This window comes from Rhamphochromis sp. 'chilingali' (assembly GCF_963969265.1).
Source record: "Rhamphochromis sp. 'chilingali' genome assembly, chromosome: 10".
Taxonomy (NCBI): Eukaryota; Metazoa; Chordata; class Actinopteri; order Cichliformes; family Cichlidae; genus Rhamphochromis; species Rhamphochromis sp. 'chilingali'.
In genome coordinates this window covers 3,330,803-3,348,860 of record NC_137937.1, presented here as the reverse complement: position 1 = coordinate 3,348,860, position 18,058 = coordinate 3,330,803, and the positions used below count along the sequence as shown (strand labels likewise).

The window sequence follows — 18,058 nt, the reverse complement described above, 5'->3', positions numbered from 1 at the left end:
TTTTGATTGTCTTGAGTTTAATCTTTGGCTTTTCTTTTGCTGCTGGCTAATGAGACTTTCTTCAGTGGGCAACCTACAGGCAATCTTCTGGTGACTAAAGGTTTTTGGTGCACCTAGCAACCATTTGCCAACCTGTAAGATATACAAATTTTTCACTTGCAACTGGTGGTTACCAGAGAGTCACCAGCCTTTCTGAATGGTTGTTTAGATAGTTTAGTTTATTAAGATCCCCATTAGCACCTGCAATAGCAGTAGCTACTCTTCCTAGGGTCTGACTAAAACATTCTCATACATAAAAGACGTACTAGGGCTTTAGCAGTTAATTTCACAGTCGCTGCCTGCAACGTCTAGGACTCACTAGCAATTAGTCAGGTTTTTTACACATAGACTATATGTAGAATATTCATAGAGTCTATAGTTGTGAAATGTGAGTATGGTTCACTTTAACTTAAGCCTGAACAATACCCATAAATTATATGTCACTTGATCTACTGTCAGTTGCATGTGCATTGTAAATATGCCACCCATGCTATAGCTGCTTGTTCTGCTGTCAAACTTATGCCTGAATGAACTTGTGAAAACACGAAGTAATAAGTGATCCAAATATGAATGACAGAATTCTTAACATATTGAAGCCAACAGTGTTACACAGCCCACATCTGCCTCACTAAGATAGCCCATCTGTGTGTTAACAGTTTGTTTAAATGGGTGGATATTTTATGCTCCAGTCCAAAGCCAAGATCCACCATAGTGTTGTTAAGGATAAAAGAGGAAATGTCGTCAGGAAGCCAAACGAAATAATGAGGCTATGTAGCCCCGAGGCCTCCTCCACAGACAAAAATATCTCTCTTAGATAAGATTTCCTTAGGAAGTTAACTTGGCTGAAAATGAGTTTGGCTGGGATATTTAGTTTGCTAAGAGACAGTTAAAAATTATGCATTCAGCTGATGCTGTATTTGAAATAGACTGCAATTACTGAACCAGATCTACATCCCAGTACAGATAATAACTCCATAATGTCAGCAAAATGCTGCTGTCAAGTGAAAAAACCTTTTAACTTCTGCTTTGTAGAATTATGTTTTGAAGCATGTTTTTAAGCAGAGAGTAGGGATTAGATCTAAACCTAGAAGAAAAATAAAGTTATCATTTTTTAAATCCCTTTTATTTCTCCTTTTCAAATAATACCCATTAGTAACATTCTCCCTAGGAAAAACCCCGATCTTTGATCTTGAACCACTTCCACAAAAATTATTTTATCTTCAGACTATAGCAGCGTGGCTGTCGGCCAAACCACACATCTACAGAGAATGTGTTTGTTTTGGGTTTTTCTGTTCAGATGCTAATCAAAATGACCACATCTTTGCTTAATGTAGTAAAATATTAAAAGATACATAGGAAATCATAATAGCTACAAATCTGCTTCCAGTCCATTTGAAAATGGAGCTACAGGCAATACTCCTAAAAGACTGTATACCATAAATAATCCAGTACTGCAGTTATGTGGTCTAATGCGACAACAGCGAGACCAATTCAGGCAGGGACTCTATCAGGGATCCACAGAAATGAATCGGCTCCTTATAAACATAAACTTTTCAGGTGTTTCAACTCCTGAAGGCAGAGGGATCGCACACATCTAAATCCCCATAATAAACACCTCAACCCTATGATCAGTAAATAACTATTTTCCCAGCTGTATAAATCCACGAAGTACCTCTGGCTACATGTGCCCAGGTATTTGCTTGTTACTTAACCTTGTTTAACTTTTAAACCTTCCAATCCCTTCCCCTTTCCTTCTATTAGTTGTTTTCTTTATCTTAGTGTCTGGCTGAGGAATACTGTGAGCTTCTGACTTCTGTTCTTAAGTATGCCTTTAATCCATAACTATAACCCCCAACTCCCAGATATATTAAGTTGTATCCATATGGTATGGAAAACAGCACACAGTTGCAGTCAAAATCACAATACAAATAAATTATGTTGCATAACTAATGCATTACCTAACACCATGAAATATGAAACAACTCCTTTGCAAGTTCTGTAATTAGCATTTAGAAAGTTGCTGAATGGCTCATCAGCGCTTTAATTGTAGGTACAGTTGGTGTTTGTGCAAAACCTGCTTTGCATCTACCCGCCTGCTCCAGTAATAGAATTTTAAGAGGTTTACCAATATAATCTGTGCGTGTGACAAGCAAGAGGATATTTCACAATAATTACACCACACAATATAGTTAGAGCCTACAGACATTTTAATTGTTTTCATTTCTGTTTATCAAATACTCTCATATATCCACAGGTTATTGCATTGCACAGCAAAGCACCTACTCTGTCACCATCTTTTCATATATTTACGAGTCTATCCCTCACGTTTCAAGAGATAGTTAGCGTTAGTGTGTTTTCAAGGGTGGCTCACAATGATCACAGTCGATATAAAAGTTTAATACCAAAGCCTCGCTTCATTTTTGTGACTCTCAAGTGATTATTTACAAGGAAGTACTGTAGATATAAGAGGTAAGGAATACAATAGACTGAAAAATCTATTCAAACTCTGTTTGCATTCACCTGTTTGTCTTTACTGTGGAATTCCATGCATATAAAACATATCTGCTTCAGATGGATTGGGCTCTGCCTTATTTGTACGTAATCTGTTCATAACTATTCCCACCTTTTATACTACTCTTATCTGTATATAATCTGCTCCTATTGCACTTACTGCTCTTGCACTTCTGATTAGATGCAAACTGTATTTCGTTACCCTGTATGTATACATGTGTAATGAACTACAACATTCGTGCTGTTATTTACAGACACATTTATCAAGATAAGTTAACAATAGCATGAGCACATTTACACTTAGTTATGTATGGGCGTACTGTAAATTGTTCCATATAACAAAGGAGACTTTGGATTTGCACATGTAAATAAAAGCTTTCTGTAATAACAAGAAAGGAGCAGCCACCCTGCTTTAAAGCAGGTGGTTATGTACAGTTGGGATTTTTCCTGGATGTGACACAGGCTTATTTACAGTTTTAGAAATTTTCATTCTAATAAATTGTGACAAATACGTAACCTTTAGTAACTAATACATGTACTTCATAGTGATCGAATATACTGAGAGTTTCCACCACCATATCACCCAAAGTACACTTTTTCTCCTAAGGCCTTTACTCTGCCCTCCTCTCTGTCCAGCTTAGTTTTTCCTGCCCATATCTCTTGCTGTTTTGCCGTCTCTTCAGTTAGAGCAGGTGTCTCTAGTGTATGTCACCCACTATGATCTGCAGGCGAGGTGATGTGTCGATCTCCTTGAGGCACCCTGTGGTGCTAGAAGCTTGCCGGAGGACAGAAGCTGCAATGTCAGAGCAGAGTTTGTCACTGGGGAACAAGGATGACACTTGATCCAATTAGAAGACATGTCAGTACCTCAAGAATGGTTAAGTGTGTGTGTGTGACTTTGTCTATATGCACACCAAGGTCTAAGCTTTCTTGTTCCCATCTCAGTCACTCCATGGCAGAAGCCATTTTTGCAACAGTCCAATGTTGTTTACTGATGTTGTTGTCAGCGCCGAGGTTTTTTGATGTCCAGGACGGACATTGTTTGAATTGGGCAGGATAGTTTGCATCTGTTGTTGTGCTTGTTCTTTCAGCTCCTCCCTCCTCCTCACCCTATCCCTGCCATCCTCTTCTGTCACATGAGCCGTGTGTTCACTGCATCCCGAATCTTCTCTGTGTCCAGCAGCTTCATCTTTATCATCCTTTGTCTAATATATCCACTGTCCCTACTCTACACATGACCAAAGCATCTCGGCCTTGCCTCTCCAACTTTGCCTCCAAACTGCTCAACGTGAACTTGTCCCTGTGATATACTCATTTCTGCGGCTGTTCGTTCTGGTCACACCCAGAATCTTCAAAATTGCCACCTGCAGCTCTGCCTACTCTCTTTTTTAATGCCTAGGTCCAAACCATACATCATAGGGGCTCTTACTACAATCTTCTAAACCTTCCCTTTCACTCTTGGTGCTATCCTTCTGTGACAAATCACCTCTGACACTCGTCTCCACCCGCTGCACCCTGCCTGTACTCTTTTCTTTGTCTCCCTCTCATTCACAGACATATATTGTGTCTTGCTTCTACTGACGCCATTCCTCTTTTCTCCAGATCCATACCTCCACCTCCTCGGGCTCTCTTCCACCGCCTCTCTATTCTCAGTACACAGTGTGAACATCATATTCCATGAAGACTCCTACCTGAGGAGGCTCAGAGTCGATCCCTGACGTAATCCCAACCGTACTTTGAACCTGTCTGTTCTCCACCGTCTTGTTGTCCTCATAGATGTCGTGCACCACCCTCACAAACGTCTCCGTCATTTCTGTCTTCCTCATTCATTACCACAGTTCCTCTCTTGGCACCCTGTCATATGTTTTGTGGGGTGGCTGTAGCTCAGGTGGCAGAGGTGGCAGAGCAGGTCAGCCACTAATCAGAAGGTCGGTGGTTCGATCCCAGGCTGCCTCCTGGCTGCATGCCAAATATCCTTGGGCAAGATTTGCCCAAGGATGTAGCTTGCTATCGCCTGTGTGTGAATGACTGAATGTAGTGTAAAGCGCTTTGGGGTCCTATGGACTAGAAAAGCGCTATACAAATGCAGGCCATTTACCATTTTCTCTAGATCCACAAAGACGCACTTAAGCTCCTTCTGGGCTTCTCTATGCTTCTCCATAACTCTCAAAGCAAATACGGCATCTTTGGTGCTCTTTTTCAGCCTGAGGCCACAGCCTGCTTACTGATAGTCCCCTCTCTTCTTAACCTACTTTCAAGTCTTTCAAATATCTTGGTGGTATGGCTCATCAACTTTATTCCCCTGTAGTTACTCCTGCTCTGCAGATCACCCTTGATCATTCTTGAAAATCAGTACAGTTCACTTCTCTGTTCTCTATTCCTGAGACATCCTCTCGCTCTCCAGGATTAATGTTAAAACAAGCAAACTTTAAAATACATACTAATGAAAGTCTATAACGCTTCAAAGAACCATACCTCGTTATAAGCTCAAACTATTTTCTAAGAAAATAATAAAACAAACAAAGAACAAAACAGAATAACACAGCTTTAAATATAACACATCCACCTGTCGAAGGCAAAGCATTATTAGAGTACGAAAGTTAAGGCAATATCCATAAACATAAAAATAATAGAAATATGTTTTATCACTGCTGTAAGACTTTGGGAACACCGGTTGCAGACCACAGCAGCGTGCTGAAGGGGTCATGAATAACACATAATGCTAACTTGCCCATGCACGCATTCACTTCACCATTAATGTCCATTAGCACTTTGCGTTCTACAAACCCTGCTAACAACGTGATATAGCAACGCATCTCTGGATGCTCTATTATTAGGTAGCATCCTCCACATCCCCATCCAGCCTTTTATTAGCAGCCAGCCTGTGAAAATGAAGCTAGCACCCTACATGCTCCTGTCATAGTCTAGCTGCTTCAAGACTACTTTCCCAGCTTCATATCAAGGTATGTGTATACGTAGTAAACCAGCTGGAGACAGATCAGATTAGCTGAGGCATTAACAGTGCATCGGAGCATGGTTCAGGGGCAGTTTGAGAGCTGTGATATACAGTACGCAAGAGCACCGCTATGCATCAGCAGTGGTGCAGCGGTAATGGAGGGTTGCGATCAGGATGAGTGATAACACTGTAAGGCTGGTTGTTATCTGGTGAGCAGCGACCCTGAGCGGTAGCAGTTCATCTCATAATATCTCTCTGGGCTAACCGCACTTCAAACTGGGAATAAGGTTCAAATGGGCATCAAGGTGAATCCTCCTGACTGTGTCTTACTGTGAAAGTTGGTGACCTGCAGTTTATTGTTGTTGATAACAACACTTACTTTGGTTGTGTTCATAGAGAAAACAGCTGCTAGATGAATCGAAGTAAATTACTGTTACCATAAAGAAGCTGCTCACTTTGGCAAGAAGGTACAAGTTTTGCAAAAAGAATATCTTTATTCTCCCGAGGCTTGACCTCTCACATCACGGCAATGTTGCTTATAAAGTTGTCATTGATTGAGAGGCTGTTGTACGTTTAATGAGATCAGACCTAAAATATGGAATCCTTGATGCAATTACAGGGCTGGAAAGCTTGTAAGTAGTAGTGTGATAGAAAAGGTCTTTATTCCTGTTTCTCAGGTTAACACTGCAATTTAACAAGGAGATTATTAGAGGAGTGGATAATGAGGTAGGCTGCAGAGGTGTCTGCAGGCAGAGTGTGTGCGCGTGTGTGGGAGCGCATAGAGAACGACAGGGATGAGCAAAGGACTAGTAAGAGACCTTGACAGATGAATTGGGTAGCTGTATGTAACCTGAATATGTATGCATGATTGCATAGCAGATAACTGTCATTGCGACATGAACAAAAAGCAACCGTGAGAACACACAAATGCCTGTACAAGCAAGAAATACGTGACTAAAAAACTGTTTCACTGAGGGATTTTTTTAATCAGAACTTGCTCTTGGCTGGCTTACCTGTGAATCCTCAGTATTAGAGTATTTTATTGTGTCGTGTTACCTTTGTTGAATTAAACGTCTTAGTCATTTGTACCTGATAACTTTGCATGCTGAGATTATCAAAAGCAAAGTGGGCTGCGTAAGCTGTACCAACACAGAGCAGAGACCTTTAATTCAATAGGTTTCGTGCTATTTTTAACACACTGTAGATTCTGCAGCCTTTTTCACAAATATTATCAAGCTGTACTTTGTCATTTCCCAGCTGTGTCAGTAACCTGTTCCAGACCACATTCACAAAATCATTGTTTTTCTAATGTGGTTTGTTAGCATTAACCATGGTTTAAAGGCAGTGTTTCAAACTGAAGACAGCTCATTTAGGATTTATTTGCTGTACGTGTAGCTACACATTGGGAAGGTTTAAAAGAAATGATTTATGACTAGCGGACCAAGAAATTACATAACTGAACATTTTCATAGTTTACAGCACAGCTAATAGAATACTAGCATGTGAATTACATACAGTAAATAAGAACAGAAAGAACAGAATAGAAATCAGACTGACTGTTTACTGAAGAGCAAATATATCGCCGTAATAATTTCTCTACTAGTAACACATATTTTATAAGCTAATCTGATACTGATCCTGGTAGATGATATATAAGAGTCAAGACCTTCTGCACATGATAAAAGTACATTATTCAAATTCATTACATTCCTGGCAAGGGGGGCAGTGAACTCCTGTTCCTGAGATAATTTTCCTGTATGAATATGCGTCTCGTGTCATGATCCGACTGTGTGCAGGCAGGAAATGGACCCAAACGCAAACTCACTAGAAACAGGATTGAACTCAAAATGGCAGCTTTTATTGCTGAACCAAGAACGTCTACAAGACCTAAACTGAGAAGAATCTAACAAAACACACACAGGGAGCCGCAGGGAGCAACACACAGCATGATCACAACACTGACACAGAGACACACAGGGCTTAAATACACTGGGAAATAACGAGGGGACTGAGACACAGAAGGGGAGCACAGCTGGGAGAAATCGGACATAACGGCACCCAAGGGAAGCGAAACTCAAGACATTCGCGTAGGACACAGACCTTCAAAGTAAAACAGGAAACGTAATATAGACGCAGACTTGAGTAGGGGAGACAGAGCAACTAAGAAACACAGAGAACAATAACAGGGAGACACAGAGGGCAGCTACGAAATACTCAGAGAACTAAAGAGAATACAAGAAAGCCAAACTAAGACACTAGACTAAAGAATAAACTGGGACAACAAAGAACTAAGATCATAATACAAAAACTCAGAGACACAAGAAACTCAAAACACTGGGCCACCGACCCAGGACGGTGACATCTTGAAGCATTTTCTTTTCTCTGTACGCTTTTTAAACTTTCCTAAATACCATCTATTTTTGTGCCGCAGACGGACTGACCACAGATTAGGTGAGAGGAGCCAAACTTGTCCCCATGGGTTTCCACTGGGGCTGGTTATGTTGACTTTGCCTGGGATGCCGGGGGAAGGCTGGGAATGGAGTCCCATCAGTGTTGAAACAGAGGTTGGGGAGGGCATAGAAGGATTTGGTGCCTACAGTCTGAACTAGTCCAAAGACAGTTTAATTTGAAGCTCAGATTCCTGCTATGACTCATGTATCACATGGATACAAGGTCCATGCATGAATGTGGCTGTGATTGGAGCAAAGAATTCACTGAGTAGTTGCCTCTAGGAATATTTAGCCCAATCACCCCTCCACTCTTCAAGTGGAGCCTCCAAGCACCTTTAGCAAGAAGAGAAGAGGAGGTTATGTAGATACTGGAATACATCCAGAAATAAAGACAAGGGAATGACAAATAACAGCCAAACCTACACAACTACTGCACCAGCTGTGCTTAGTCAGGTGGATATTGCTCCGGACAGTGAGCAAAGATTAATGTCAGGCCATGTAAGGTGCTGGGTTGCTTCACTGTTGAGCTATAATCATGCACACATCCCACCACTTTTAACAAGTCATATTCATTGAGATACAGCAGGGCTACTTCAGAGCAGCCACTCTGGGGACAGTTAAACCTGCATGGGAACATTAAATTAGCAGAGGTCTGAAGTCATGCTCTGTTGGAGCTGGGGCTATTGCTCCGTGCAAGCATGGAAGTGGACCAGAGGCGAGGAGAAGCGCCTGCTGGATATACTGTTTTCTTTGTGATACTGCAGTATAAGGATAAGCGCATTATCTTAAAGTCATGGTTAATTTTGCATTGCAGTACAGAGTGTTTTCAGTGCAGTTGTTAGGTTTTATACTCAGGAGGCAGGTGTTAGCTGTAATAAATTTGTCAGGACATAATTTGTATGTGCTTTGCTTGCTGGCTAGTTGTGATTGCTTTCTTTTTTTATGTAATTTATTAAAGTGGGACCTCCCAAGCTACATCATATTCTGGTTTTGCATCTGCTGGAGAATCTGTAGCTATAGCAACAGATATATTGCTCCTGGTAGATGTTTAACTAGAGCAGACAGCAGGGAGAGACACTTTATTACATCTTGTGCTTTATGATTTACTGGATCATTGTGGTTTATATTACAGTAATGTTTAGGGAGCTGTTCAAAAATGTGTGCTCCAGGAAATCTTGGGTATCTGGAGTCGTATTCCTCCAGCAAAGGCTTTCTGATGTAAACAAGAAATGAGATTGCAAACTGTGTGAGTGTGTGTGTGTGCCATTTGCAATGCTCACTTTTAACAAAAACAATCTATCTCTAAATCTACCTCTTACTAGAGTTGTCACAGGAAGCACACTGTCGCTTTGAACCTGAGCAGCCTTTACAGTTTTTTCTGAATGCTTAAACCCTAACTGTGAATCCTGTAGCACAATCTCTAAAACTATTCAGACTTATAGCAAAACCACTCACTGAGTGTGCAAAACTAAAAGCACAAAAACTGCTTTGCACTCAGTTTGCAATTTTGTAACACACACTTTGCAAAACTGTAGGCACAATTCACTGCACAACACTCAATTACCAAATTTCCAACACACTCCTAGCAAAAGTATACACATGTATGGCTATCATTAACACTAATTTGCCAACTGTCTGGCACACTTTCACATGTGAAAACTTTTTTAGATAATTAGTTCACTTTGCAATCAGCCTAAGCACTATAATACAGGTAAGCTGTGTGTGCGGAGTACAATGGAGGGAGCAGGAAGAGTGAGAAGTAGAGGAGGCCGAGGAAGAGGACGTGGAGGTGAAGAAGTAGGATGAAGAGGACAACAAGGACAAGGAGGAGCAAGAGGAAGACGAGGAGGGGGGAGAGGAAGATGAGGAGGGGGGAGAGGAAGGGTAGGAAGAGTAAGAAATAGAATTGCTGATGACATCAGAGCTACAATAGTGGACCATGTAATCAACCGTGGAATGACCCTGAGGGTAGCTGGCCAACGGGTCCAGCCTAACTCGAGCCGCTACACTGTAGCAAGCATCATAAGGACATCTTGAAATGAGAATCGGTTAGTACAGTCACTTCGCACAAAGATTTGTAGCACTGCCATATGCCAATGAGAAACACACCAATACCATTGATGTAAAAATACGGAAATTGTTACTTTACAGAATTGCTAGATGACCAGATGCTGGGGCAGAGGAAGCATGTTCACTGCAGACCAAGTAACCCATATAGTCATTATGGCGATTGCAAATAATCCTATACTTGGAAATAAACACTTGTGTTTGTTTTGATGTGTTTGAACAAACACCAGTACTTGAAGTTTGGATCCCTCTATGCTTATGGATCTATGACAGAAGTATGAGCTCAAACTGACATAGCCTACCTTGTGCACAGAGGAAGCAAAAGCCAGATGTGTTTTGTATTCATACCATCAGTGTGCAGTTGGCGCATTGTGTGCTTAGTAGATGATGGCTTGTGTGTACTGTTTGATACGGAAACACCATTTTTACGAAGGTGTGAAGAGTTAATCTAGCTGTGTTTGCTTTTGCAAGAGAACTACAATGTTTTGATGATTGGGTGACAGGTTTTCTTATTTGTGTGAAGAGTTTTGCAAAATTAGCCAATAGTTACAAAAAATGTGCTTAAGCAATCAGAAAAAACTGTAACAGGCACTGAACGCCACACTTCAGTTCACCGCAGGGGAGCAGTGAACAAAGTGTTAGAAATGAGGTCGTTCAGCCCAGATTCTCAGATTGTGTTGCCTTTCATGTCATTTCAGACCGATATGTTAAAGTCAACCGATCCAGGCTTTTTTTTTAACGTAAATATGAATGAGGAACCGTCACGAAATGTTGCCAACTGAAGTTATGATTAGGATCATTGGCATTATAGTGCAGTAGCCTTTGCATTTCCTCATTACACGTGTTAACCATTTATTGGATGAGGAACAATATAAGGTGAGTTGATTTGTTTTTTTATGTAATATGTAATATTCTCTCATAACCCTGTACGGCTGGAATTTTACATTTCCAAGTATTTCACTGAGTTCCCTGTAAAGTGTTACAGTTTTTTACAGCCGCTAGGACACAATTCTCAATACTTAGGTCACTTTTGCAAAACTCTTCACACAATCCTCCTAACTGACCGTCAGCTTGGCAAAGCAGTTCATTTCACATTCAAAATGCACTACAACTACCAAAACACTTCATTCAGGTCTCAAATAAACTCATTCTTCCAGAACACTAGCAAAGGTTGACAGCCGACAAACACACTTTGTCACCCACAAAACAATGACCTAAAAAACACTAACAACATGTAGCATTACACAGTGTTTTCTTGTGTAAAACAAGGACACATCTCTGTTTATAATTTCAATATATGTTACTGGAATGAATCAGACATCATGCAGAATTCGTTAATATTTGTTTATGTATTTTTTATTTTTTTGCACTAAGTAATCCCAAAATACAAGAATTTGTATACACACCATCCACTGATACACATACAATAGTAATGCTAATCTACTCGGTCTCCTCCATTTGGCCACAGGTTCTCATCCACATCACATCTTATGTCATCTAGGGCAACACACCTAGGAAAGAATCTTCTGGCTGCCAGAATTGAAGGAGTTGAAAAATTGAAGGAGTAACACCTGTGTAGATGTTCATCTACAATGAGAATCAGCTGTGGCTGGTTAAACTGCATTTTTAGATTTAAAATATGTTTCAATAAAATATTGCTGTTGAATTTTGCTGTCTTTTCAAGTTTTGCATTGTGTTATTGTTTTGGCCATAAGTTTAACAGTTTTGAAAACAGTATGTAAGCACATGCAAAATGTCCTGTACGTACAAAGATTTTTGGCAGTTGTTGTGTCTGAGTGAGAAGATGATTCATGAAATTTGAGAGATGTAGTCATTGAATGCATTTTGTGCCAAAACAATGATAACTGATCCTCAGTTTAGCCCACATAGACTTCTGTTGTGCTCACTGTGTGAGGAGTTTTGCAAACGTGACCTAAGTATTGAGAAATGTGTCCTAGCGTCTGTAAAAAACTGTAATATGTATGTGGAAACTATTTAGTACTGTTTTTGAATCACTGCTCTTGTGCTTTTCTCTGTATATCATTTAAACAGAGTTTGGTGGCTGTCATAATAAAGTTTTATACATATATGTTTGTAGGTGGCACTTTGTGGTGCTTCCTATTTGTTACAGCAGATCCTTGTTCCTGTGTTTTGTCTGAGCTAAAAACAAATGTAAAGATGAAAAGTGGCAGATTCTGGCTTGAATGATTTGTTACTGTTTCAAAGATTACAAAAACTTTGCCAAAAAAGAAAAAAAATGTACTTCAGAGTCTCATATTAGTTCAACGATAGGACTATTTGACCAGGTTTCCTGGCCAAGTGTGTGTGTGTGTGTGTGTGTGTGTGTGTGTGTGTGTGTGTGTGTGTGTGTGTGTGTGTGTGTGTGTGTGTGTGTGTGTGTGTGTGTGTGTGAAGCAGATAGCTGCTGTACTTGTAACAGGTCTTTTGTTTGGAGGCCTGTGTTTTGACAGGCCTAAGAGGGGTAAGACAATGGAGTGACCGTGCTGTATCGTGATGTGTTCCTGCAGCTGCCTGCTACGCTCCACTAATATTGCTTGCTTTCATCAAGTGCTTACAAGTGCTTCATTCTCTCCTTGTCACAGTTTGTTTAGTTTGCTTAAGTTAATTAGATCTTCTGTTAGCACCTATTTAATTATGCTCTGTGTAACTGTTGTTTTGCTCGGAGAATGTGTTTTTGTGTGTGTGCGTGTGTTCCAGTGTGAAGTGCATGCTTTTATTTTGTGTGTGTTCCTTAATGGGTTGTAGGTAATCACTTGTGCACTCATTGTGCTCACATCTGTGTACCTCTGTGTGTGTATCTAAGCCTTTGGGCTTATGAATGTATAGATTGGTGTGTGTGTGTGTGTGTGTGTGTGTGTGTGTGTGTGTGTGTGTGTGTGTGTGTGTGTGTGTGTGTGTGTGTGTGTGTGTGTGTGTGTGCTCATCCTCGCTTAGCTGGGATGCGGTGCTAGGCTGCCTGGCAGCATCTGAACATTTAAGTGTCTGTCATCGTTGCCACTTTAGTCCATTAGGGTCACTACGTTAATGGGATCTGCTGAGGCCCCTGCCCTTGTTTTCATAGCCAAGTGCCTGGAGGAGATGTGGAGGGGCTCACTTGCAAAGCTGGACTTTTATAGACAGATTAAATGGGATTACTGATGTCACCGAGACATATGTGATCTCTGCAGCCACAGTTTTCCTTTTCTTTTTCAGCGTGCACAGATTTGCCGTGATACAACACTGACCCCTGCTGTATTAGTCAGTCATTGCACCCAAATGTATGCGGAGGTAGTGATGATGGCGCGTTAACCCTTTAAAAGACTGCACTGCATCGTCCATTGGGGGTCACTGTTCCCATTTGAAAAAGAAGGTGGAAGCCTCTGTTCTGTCGTCCTGCCATTTTGACTGCCTAATTTAAAGCATATCAGGGATTACAATATTGAACCCAGGTGGTGGATCTTTTGCGGTTTCATCAACGTTTCCTGTAGTGTCTCGTAATGTCTGCTTAATGTGGCTTCTAAATGTTGCCATGAAAACAGCATCGTCAGTGCTAATGAAATGCCTCTGGAATGCTGAGGCTCATGTGTGGGTGGTATATACCTGCACTGTCGCTCCTTAAAACAGCAAGCATCTGCACAAGGTCAAACATGTCCAAATCAGTAAGAACTCTCCTAGCATTAGCTTCATATTGACACGAGGAAAGGGTTGGTTTTTTAAGCTAGACATATTTGAAATGTTTGTGTTTAGAATGAGGTTCTGTATGTTTTAATGTGTTGTGGTTTAGGGGATATGTGTGTGCAAGCAGGCAGCATGTTTGGTTCCTTTTTTTCCTTTTTTAAAGGCCATTCACACAGTAGCAATTGAACCAGAGGCTATAATTGTGTTTTCATGTACTATAGATCCTGTCATTAGGCCCCTGGGTCTGCAGGCAGTTATATGATGACAGCTGACAAGGGGGCGCGGCTCCTTTGAGAATGACGGGGAGGGAGTGGGGGGAGGGGGCACATACACAAAAGCCACAATTACTTCCTGGACGGTCCCCAGAGCTCAGCGGTTGGAGTGTGTATGTAAAATGATGTGGGAGAGGCCATTTGCAAAACAAAGAAAGGGTATTGGGGGGGTGAGAATGATTGCTTTTGCACGATAGAGCATATACCCTGAGGTGGGGGGTAAAGCGGATGAGTAGGTGCTGACACACCCACTAGTAGTCCTTGAGGAGTTGGAGGAGTTAGGGGTGTGGTTCTTGTGGTTGACCCCCTTGGAGGGAGGTTTGTCCCTTGGGCCCTGACAGCAGAGGATGGTCGAGTGAGTGAACATCAGTTCAGTATTTTCAGTCAAAAGTTACAGATCCCCTTTAGATTCACAATAAGACCCTAAAGAAAATTCAGTTTGTATAAGAAAAGTTAAGAAAATTTCAGAAAGAATTTTAGTAGCATGAGTTGCTAAGTGTCCGTTTTTCAAAGAAACTTGTTTAATACGCCTCTGTTCAAAACCACATAACTCAGTATAGGAAACAAAGAGCCTTTAAAAATCCTTTTGAGCATTTTCACATTTTTAGAAACAACACATGGGAAACATTAAAGAGTAATTGGAACATGTGACATGTGATTGAAGTCAAAGGCCAGGCTGGAGCCGTGACACTGAACTGCAGACATAACAGCATCACCAATTAGCAGTGCATTGTTGCAATACTGATTGGATAATATCTGAGCAGTGCAGTGAGGTGTGAGAATGTTTAGCAGGGTTACAAAGCTGAATTAGCCCAGTCGCTTTCAGTTTAATTAATGACCCAGTAGTGGTAGTATAATTGCTTTTCAAAGTGTGTCCCTTCTGACTCTGATGTAGGGCACTGCACATAGCTGTCTTGGTTTAAATGCCCAGTTCAGCTCCCACAGGGCTCGTCTTTGCCAGCACTCCCCCAAACCGCCAACCCCCGACCTACACCGCTGCTTTAGCCGCACAGGGATAGGTATGACATGTAGTGGTCCACATGAAATATTCAGAAGCAATTTCCTCTAAGTTTGAAATAATACCTTGAAATGTTAATGCAGTCTCAGTGTGTGTGTTAAGTGGAAAGCATTCTAAGGTGCCTGCGTTTGCATCGTCCCAGTGCAGCGGCCCCTGTGTTTAACCTGCTGCTGATGTCAGGCAAAAAAGCTGCAATGGAAATCCAACATAGCAAAGAAAGGAAAGTCCGAGGGGGCTGTTACCATCCCAGCAACTACTCCACATCCTTAACAGCATGCTAGTAGACACACTTGTGCTTGGAGCTCTTCAAATGACTTGCACACACAAATCACCCATACGCTACATGCTGTCGTAAATGCCCATGCAGAGACGTTCTTTACATCTGTCTCTCACACACATGGACACATTCACACCATTGATGCGCCGTTCAGACAGTTGTTCATCGGAGGTTGACAGGTGCACCAGCATTCCTGGTTCTGAAAGATTCACCACAGCTAGTGGTTTTATACAGCAGCAGGCCATGATCTGATATCTGCTGCCATTACTCTGGCCTCACCCACTAGGTGCCTCTTCAGCTTGATCGTTCCAGAGACACTGTGATGCTATCAGGCTCGGTGATGCCTCCATCGACTGATACACTCCATGGATTAGGCGGAGACTTACCACTGGCTGTTTCTGGCGAGAAAAGCATTGCAGCGCGTCTGCAGAAGCTGACACAGCTCAGTGTAAATATTAATGCTATGAGCTTAAAAAAAATCATCCAGTGTGATTTGTATATCAAGCAAATCAAGATTGTTATCATTTTATTTGTCAGCTGGAAGCTCACACAAAACTATACACACACCCTTGTTCAGATTGTCTTTCCGCTCACAGTCAGAGGCAGTGAGCCTCGCAGGGGAACACACACTTGGTTGCACAGTTCCTCTATGTGCTTTTGCCCCTCAGCCATGACAGCAAGGCATTAAATATTAGTGATGTTTCACGGCAGGTTTGTAACACAGTTACACTCATCCGGTTCACCTGTCCACTGTCTTTGCACACTTTGGGGCTTTGCTTTGAAAGACCTGAGACAAAAGGTTAGCTTGATGGGGACCAACCTACCTATGAGCTTTGGGCAGTGAATGGACACACACGATGTGGAGAAGTTAGCAAGGATTGGCAAACACGTTTTCACACAAATACCTGCACATATTGTATAATTAAAGATAACGCATTGAGTTAACACGCGTGCTGCAAACATGCAGAAGTGCATGTCACACATCTGTCACACAGGATATACAGGAAGTGAACATAATGCAATGTCACTGTCACTATAAGATGCTCTATAAAACAGCGCTGTAGCAAATGTCTTATTTTAAATGGTTAACATTTTATGGCAGTACATGATTGTAATGTACTACAAGTTGTTGCTTATGTTGAAAGGACATTTGTCAAAAACACTCGATTACTACTTTTTGATTGTGACCAAAATGGGATTTAGGTTAAGACTAAATGCAGGTCAGGCCAGGTCCTGACATGTTTATCCATTGAGCTTTCAAAAGTCAAGCATAGTCTGCTTTAGCAGTTAACAGCAGAACAAGGGGGAGGGGGCACCACAGGCAGGAGCAGTTGGAATATTAGTTATCTATTCAGCGAGGATTCTTTGCGCGTCTTGTCACATGACAACCTTGCTTACATGTCTGGCCTTTGGGTGGCGCAGAGGGGCTTGTCGTAGCAAATGACAGTGACCTTCCCAGTCCCCTACTCCACCTTCTGGTGGAATTGATTAGGCATAATTGGAGGGAGTCAGAATCTGAGGCAAGTGGCGCGCTAAATAAATTTGGGTAGTGTTAATTGCAGATTCCACTGTGTCTGTGTGTGGCAGTGTGAGGGGTAGAGAAACACTTAGCCACTGGCTGACAATAGAGGATTAATTGGTCTCCTCCAATGAACATAATTAGACTGATTGTTAGGAGAGATAAAGCAAAGGTTTTATGGGCGCAGCAGCACTGTCAGTGCTAAGAATATCATCTCTTCTCCTCCTGCTTTCTAATTCCCCTTCTGTGGTGCAGTCCTCAGTACAAAGTTAACGCACCTCATTCTACTTTGAGTCACAGAGGAGTTGAAATCCCAGCATATGAGGTAGGAGTGGATCGCAGGTTCACAGTCATCGAGTCTTACAGCGATAATGTGTCTTTAGGGAAACAGTCTAATCTTCTTTTCCAGCTACAGTGCACCCCATGTATTCCTGATCTTTGATTACATCAGTTTTTGAGCTTTTATTAGTCCGAAATACAAACAACAAAGAACCCTGTGCCTGATGAGGGAGCTATCATGCATTGAGATGATGAGAGGGAGTCCTGTCAGCCATCTAGACCATGTGAATCCAATTGTAACTGGAGTTCATTCCTACTCCAAGTGGAAATGATTTGGGAGCCCCAGAGCATTAGTCAGGCTTGGCCAAGACAATCGGCAACAACAACAGCAGAGACTTGTGGGATTTGGGGCCCCATCGCCATCCCAGAAACTCACTGAGCTAGAGCTGGGCTGCATAGAGCTCTGACAGAGTCCTCTTGGATGGTGCCCAGGTCTCATATAGAGAAGGAGGCCCCCACAGATTTCTTCAAAGGGGAGGGCAGAGAGAGAAGAACAATACATTTGACAAGATTCATCAGTAGAGGTTAACCACAAACGGCTGCATGCTAGCTGCTACTATAAATATGACATGAAAAGATAAGATGAAAAACAGCAAACGGAGGAATCAAAGAACATGTCAGAGACTTTCAGAATTTATGCCTCACACAGCATGGGATCATAGTTTGACAAGGCAGGTGTTGGATGTCCTCGAGTAAGACAAACAATGTAAGGCAGTCTTAAAAGTTAAAGTCTTAAATTCTTTGATTAACTGGTTAGTATTCAAAGCATATGTTCACTTTCTAGTACGAAATGCAGTACTGTGCAAAAGTCTTGAGGCACCCCTCATTTCTTTGTATTTTGCTACCAAGCATCCAGACGCAGCTTGTAATTTTTTAAACGTTGTCTTGAGTAACAGTTGTCCCGGCCTTTTGAAGGTCAAAGGTTTTTTTCT

General features: G+C 41.7%; 1 protein-coding gene across 9 annotated transcripts in view; it reads left to right on the top strand.

Annotated features, from left to right (window-relative positions):
* fbrsl1 (fibrosin-like 1) overlaps positions 1–18,058 on the top strand; it is a 285,955-nt gene that overhangs the window by 86,132 nt on the left and 181,765 nt on the right. The window lies entirely within an intron of this gene.